Genomic DNA, 6,188 nt, shown 5'->3' on the forward strand with positions numbered 1-6,188 from the left:
GCCTGTCAGCCCAGTACTGGGAAGGCTGAGACAGGAAGGTGGCGAGTTTGAGGCCAGCCTCAGCAACTTAGAGAGACTCTATTTCATAACAAAAAATAATAAGAAGAAGAGAGGCTGGGCTGTAACTTGGAGGTAGAAGGCTCCTGGGCTCAGCCCGCAGTACCAAACAGGAAAGAAAAAGGAAAAAAGTTCTGAGCAAGTCTAAAATGCTACTATCTTGAAAGGCGAAGAAGCAGCAACATTGAAAAAAAAAAAATCATTCTGCTCCATGTGGGGATTTCCCCTCTTTCTTACATTTTCAGTAATTCTCCCGTGACTAAATCGTGGGGAAGAAGAAAACTAGTGTTCCAAAAATCAGAATAAATAAAGGGTCTCTCTATCTTGGGCCAATTCCTAGAACCACCTCGGACCTCAATTTCTCTGTACTTAAAGATAAAAGTTAATGTTCCTAAGTACAGAACACTCAAGAGAGGGCGAAAGGAACTCACTATACGGTCATCAGCAGCCCAGCCTGACTCTGGCTTATGCTTTAATACTGTACTTGTCTTGCAGTCAATAGTTACCAAAATGTAACGCTTACATTCCGATAGGTAGTGAACCCCACAGGGAGAAATCTAGGATCGGTGCATTGTCCCAGGACCTCCTGCCCCCCCAGAGTGTAACCCAACAGACAGCGCACCCCCAGTTAAGCACCTGCGTCTCGTGTCAGAGCATACTGGGATATCGCTCTTGTCACCGCATGTGAGACGCTGGAGAGACACATATGGGTGACTATTCTTTCCAGTTACTGCTCTTAAATTCTAACACTTGCCCCCGGTTTTATCCAGACAATCTATTTCTCTCCGAGTCGCTAGAAGCCAATGGAAGACGCGTTCGTTGTTCTCTTGTGGTCCTGCGTTGACTCCGAGGTGGGTGATGTCAGTACCGTAGACGGCTTATTGATGGCTTCCTGGCAGACAGGCCTGTCCTTCCCCCACGGCCTCCGAAGGGAACATTTTGCAACTAGGATCGTCAATACCGCTAATAAAGGCATATTCCAGGGATGGCAACCTTAACTGTCTGCCGGTGGTAGCCGAGAGCGCGTTCCACGCTGCTAAACAGAAATCACTATTAAACTTCTGTCAGATGGGTAATCTGCAGGTTTATATCAAAATAGACCACAGCTTGTTTAAAAAAAAAAAAAGTACTCACCTCAATGCTATATCTATACAGATAGAGAAAATTTTAACTGTGACCTTATTGTCTTACGCCATTACTGGAAACACACGAAATTGAACTGGAGTTCCCTCTGAACAAAACCATTGTCAGATCGTCAACATATGACCTCCAAACTTAGGTGCCAAGTGCCCTGCGCCAGTGTTTACACGCCTGAGAAACGTAGTGTTTCGGGAGCTGTGATCTTGGGGCAAATAAAAGAGACAGCGCGACCAACCCAGCTGGTGCGGAATAAGCACAAAATTCAATTCCAACCTGGAGTTAGGATCCCAAAGACATGTGGACACTTCCGGCCAAAAAGAAAGAGAAGTGTGGGCAATCACATATGAATCTGATCCGAACCGCCAGCATCCCGTTCCCCAGAAGGACAGGGACGACGCAGCGTTTCTCTAGATACATCTGCTTTTTTGAAACCCAACCGGGATGGGTCCACCTTCATCCACCTGTCTTTCAATGACGCGACGACTCCATTTGGGTCTCAGACTCTTCCTTCCGCTGCACCGGCCGTAAGAGAACAAGGAGAGAGAGGAGAGAGAGGAGAGAGAGAGAGAGAGAGAGAGAGAGAGAGAGAGAGAGAGAGAGAGAGAGAGAGAGACGGACGCTATAGGAAACATCTTTATGGCAAACTCAGAGACCCAAGTGTTCATATTCTGAGTGGGATGAGCTTCGATAAGAATTTACATCTTGCCTCTGTACTGCTTGCTATTTTTTAATGATAGGAGAAAGCATAACGGTTTATTTTAAATATGAAATATATTGCTATATTATACAAATATATTGTAACTTTCAATTAACATTTTGTATCAAAACTAGTCCGTAGCAGGTCCAGTGTCCACCTGCTCTCCCAGCTGCTGTTTCTGAGTACACATCACTGCTAACCAGGCCAAGATCCCAGCCCACACCCTCCTCCACCGCCGAGTTCTCATTTTTCAAGACCCCAGTATAAGCAGGGGGCGGTAAAAAGGAAAAAGAAAAAAATAGCTTAGGAGAATAATTCGACCCTGAACCCTATCAAGCCATCTTAGAAGAGATTTTAAAAGCCATTCCTCCTTCTGTAGCTGCACGTAGCCAAAGTGTAGACTCTTTCTACGCAGATGCAAACCATAAATTGTATCTAACTCACACAACCAGTGTCCCTTGGGCGATGTCAGAACTGAGCATGAGGAATGAATCGTGTTTCTCCTGTGGCTCAAAATACACACACTTCTAAGCATGATGAGTTTCTCTGTGTAAGGGCCCAACTGGTGTCCCCCCCTCCCCACCCAGGCAGGGCCCAGGGAGGCCCCCAGTGTGCCCAGGGGTCACCAGAGCCCTGAAGGGACAGGCTTTCCAGGCCCAGCAGAGAGCTGGGCTTCCTTCAGTGATGGATTTGCTCCACCTGGGAGGAAACCGATTGGGCTGAGAGCTTTTCCTTTATGGCAAAATTAAGCAACTTATGGACTCCATCCCCCTCCTCTGTATCGCAGCTAATTCCTCTGTCTCCTTGAAATGACCAAGGTCTCCTGTTTAGTTACAAAGCAAAAGGTCTCCTAGAATTCCCCCCACCCCGGCCGCCATCACTTTCCCGGTGATATTGTCCCTGGGCAAATCTGATGAGGGTATTGACTGAGGCTGTATCTCTCTTCCCCTCGGGGCTCTGAAAATTCATCCACATATACAGATAGAGCCGAACGACCGGTTTTCTCCTGAGAAAAAGCCTGGGTGCCTCCCGAATTTTAGGGTCTGTGAGGTTCAGTTCTTTTATTTATGATAGGAACCCAGGCGTGGGCCGTTCCTCAGTCATTCACACTCCGCGAAAGCAAAGCAGTCTCAACCTGTCTGAGTAGCTGAGCCCTCGTTTCTACTCGGTTCTCCTGGTATGGGGCTAAATGCTCTCGGCGTTTATGGTGGTCTCCCGTTCTCCACCAGGCAGAGCTCCCTAAGCCATCGGAACCCCAGGTACCTTGAGCCTCTCACTCACTGGGGAATGGAAATTAGCTAATTTTCAATTTTGTAATTGGCTGATAAAATGTCCTGACGGCGATCAATTTTTCTGAATACTCTTCTGCCTCGTAGCTGAACTGTCTCTTTTGGCTTCTCCTTCTTAGCCCTTTTTAGACTGACGGAGACATGAACTTTTATGGAGAGGGAATAGATTCTGAGCTTCCCCATTGAAGCTGTTAATCTATCTAGAATCAAGGAGACCAATACTAATTGTAGATATAGGGCCTCTGGATCATAATTTAAGTGCACGGTTATATGTTAACGTGCGCTACTCAGAGCGTGGTCCGCGGACCAGCAGCATATGCACCACCTGTAAGTTTGTTTGAAATGCAGTCTCAGAGCCAGGCACGGTGGCACACGCTTGTGATCCCAGCATTCGGGAGGCTGAGACCCGAGAATCGCGGTTTGCGGCCAGCCTCAGCTACTTAGTGAGACCCTCGGCAATCCAGTGAGACCCTGTTTCAAAATAAAAAATAAAAAATTTGGCAGGGGGTGTGGCTTGGAGGTCAAACGCCTCTGGGTTCCATCCCCAGACCCGCAAAGAAAGAAAGAAAGAAAGAAAGAAAGAAAGAAAGAAAGAAAGAAAGAAAATCTCAGGCCCGCGTGAAACCTACCTAATTATGATCAGTCTCTTAACAAGATGGCCAGGAGACTTGTATGTGCAGCAAAGATTTCCCCACTACAACAGAAATCCATCTCATTCATAATTGGGACAGTTATAAATCATAAAATTATGAAATCACAAACCATTTTTTTTCCTTGAACCTCATTTACCAAACTGTGTGATGATGGAAAAGGTTCCTTATGATCCCGAGGATAAAAACAAATGCACCTTCATATCCCATTTAAGGTCACGCAGCTTGGATAGTGGGCCTAAAACACAGGAAGGTCCATTAGAGACGGTCTTTTTCGGGTCTAACTTAAAGAGCGCGCACTCGTAGCCGTGAGCCGCCTCGTAGACCCTTTGAGAGCGATTCACCGTCACCCGTGTTGGCAGAGCCGTGTCGTGGAGTGGAGGCTCAAGGCAGATCCCTTGAAATAAAAGCTCCGGGGTCCCTGTCCAGAAGGTGTAGAACATTCCCGGCCTGGCGTTCCTTCATGGGAACCTCAGCCCCTCGGCAGTGAGACCCCTCCTCCCCCGTCCAGCCACCCAGAAACGTTCCTGCTCCCTGGAAGCCGATTCTTTTATTCACCACACCAACCAAGGTGGGCGGGGAAAGACGTGAGTTCTGATATTGGCGCCATAAATCGATATGTACCCAGAAACAGTTATATTCTAAATTAATGGCTTTAACCTGTTCATTGTAAAAAGTGCCTTGGACTTCAATCTAAAGAGGTCAGTATAAATATGTATGTGTGTGTGACGTGTATGTAGGCAAATATTTACATATTTATACATACATAGGTGCGCACACGGACACCTGCACATTCATAGATAATATATACGTACGGATTTAGATGCTTCATATAATATATCGTATTCTCAGCTCCATTTCTTGTCTGGTCCTATGTTTCTTTGTTTAGTGAGATCTTTACATAGAGAGGTTCTATTCAGGACATCGATGTATTTTTTTGTTTGTTTTTTACTTTTTATTAAAAAGGTAAAGGATATTAAAAGAAAAAAAAAAAAAGTCGAGTGCCTGAAGGTTTTGAATGGAACTGTGGTAAACTTTCTCAGGTCCCCAAAGAAAAAAAACCTAATTTGTCCTTTGGGAGACATGTTACCGTTTCAGTGACTTTTTCCCCCTCGGATGAAAAAAGTCATGAATAAGGGTGGGTAAAAAGAGGCCGGGCGCGGTGGCGCACGCTTGTCATCCCCGCATTCGGGAGGCTGAGACAGGAGGATCGCGGTTTGCGGACAGCCTCTGCTACTTAGTGAGACCTTGTTTCAAAACAAAGGATAGATATTAGGGCTGGGGGTGGAGCTCGGAGGTAGAATGGCCCTGGGTTCCATCCCCAGTACTGGAAAAAAAAAAAAAAAAAAAAAGAGCAAAAGGTCCGCAGAAACCATTTCTGCGCCCTCCATAACACAACAGTGCGAGTCTGTTCAATTCTGTGCCCGGTCTCCTGCACACGCCGCGGCCGGCAGCGGAAAGATTGGTCCTCGGGGACGAGGCGTGGTTGTGTGAGTACTGTTGCTTTGTTCCTTCCTAAGAGAAGGGTCCAGATGCGCTCCAGAGGTGGCTTCCTCCAGCAGCGCGCACAGGAGGGCTGGTGGGAAGTCTTCGGAGGGGACCCGCATCTTGGAAGCTGGCGAAGGGTCCCAGCGAACTCGCCAGAGCCCTGTGGACCCTAACCCTTCCCACAAGAACATCATCGCACGTGTGAAAGCAGCCCCTGGACTCAGCCAAAGGTCTCCCCTTGCAGTGGTTTGACAGCTTTTAAAGAAGCACTCCTTCAGGTTTAGAAGTACCCAGGGCTAGCGAGGCGTGGTGGTGCACGCCTGTAATCCCAGTACTTGGGAGGCTGAGACGTGAGGATCACAGATTTGAGGCCAGCCTCAGCCACATAGCAAGATCTCAGCAACTTGGTGGGACCCTGTTTTAAAACAAAACAAAAAAAAAAAATTTAAAAAGGGCTGTGGGTGTAACGCAGAGGTAGAATGGCCCTGGGTGGTTCAAGCCCTAGTACCACAAAAAGGAGGAGAAAAAGAAGGAAAAGAAGGAGGAGGGGTGGGGGGAGGGGGAGGGGAGGGAGGAGGAGGAGGAGGAAGGAGGAAGGAAGGAGCTCTAGGAAGAGCCTCCAGTTTCTAATCTCTGATCATGGGCTCAAGGGTACATTGTAGACTCTTATTTATTTATTTATTTATTTATTTATTATTTGGTGGTACTGGGGGTGGAACCCAGGGGCTTTCTAACTCCAGACTACACTCCCAGACCTATTTTATACTTTATTTGGAAACAGGGTCTCACTAAGTTGCTGAGAGCCTCGCTAAGTAGCTGAGGCTGGCCTCGAACCCGCGCATGATCCTCCTGTCTCAGCCTCCCAAA

Source organism: Muscardinus avellanarius, assembly GCF_963383645.1.
Source record: "Muscardinus avellanarius genome assembly, chromosome: 3".
Taxonomy (NCBI): domain Eukaryota; kingdom Metazoa; phylum Chordata; class Mammalia; order Rodentia; family Gliridae; genus Muscardinus; species Muscardinus avellanarius.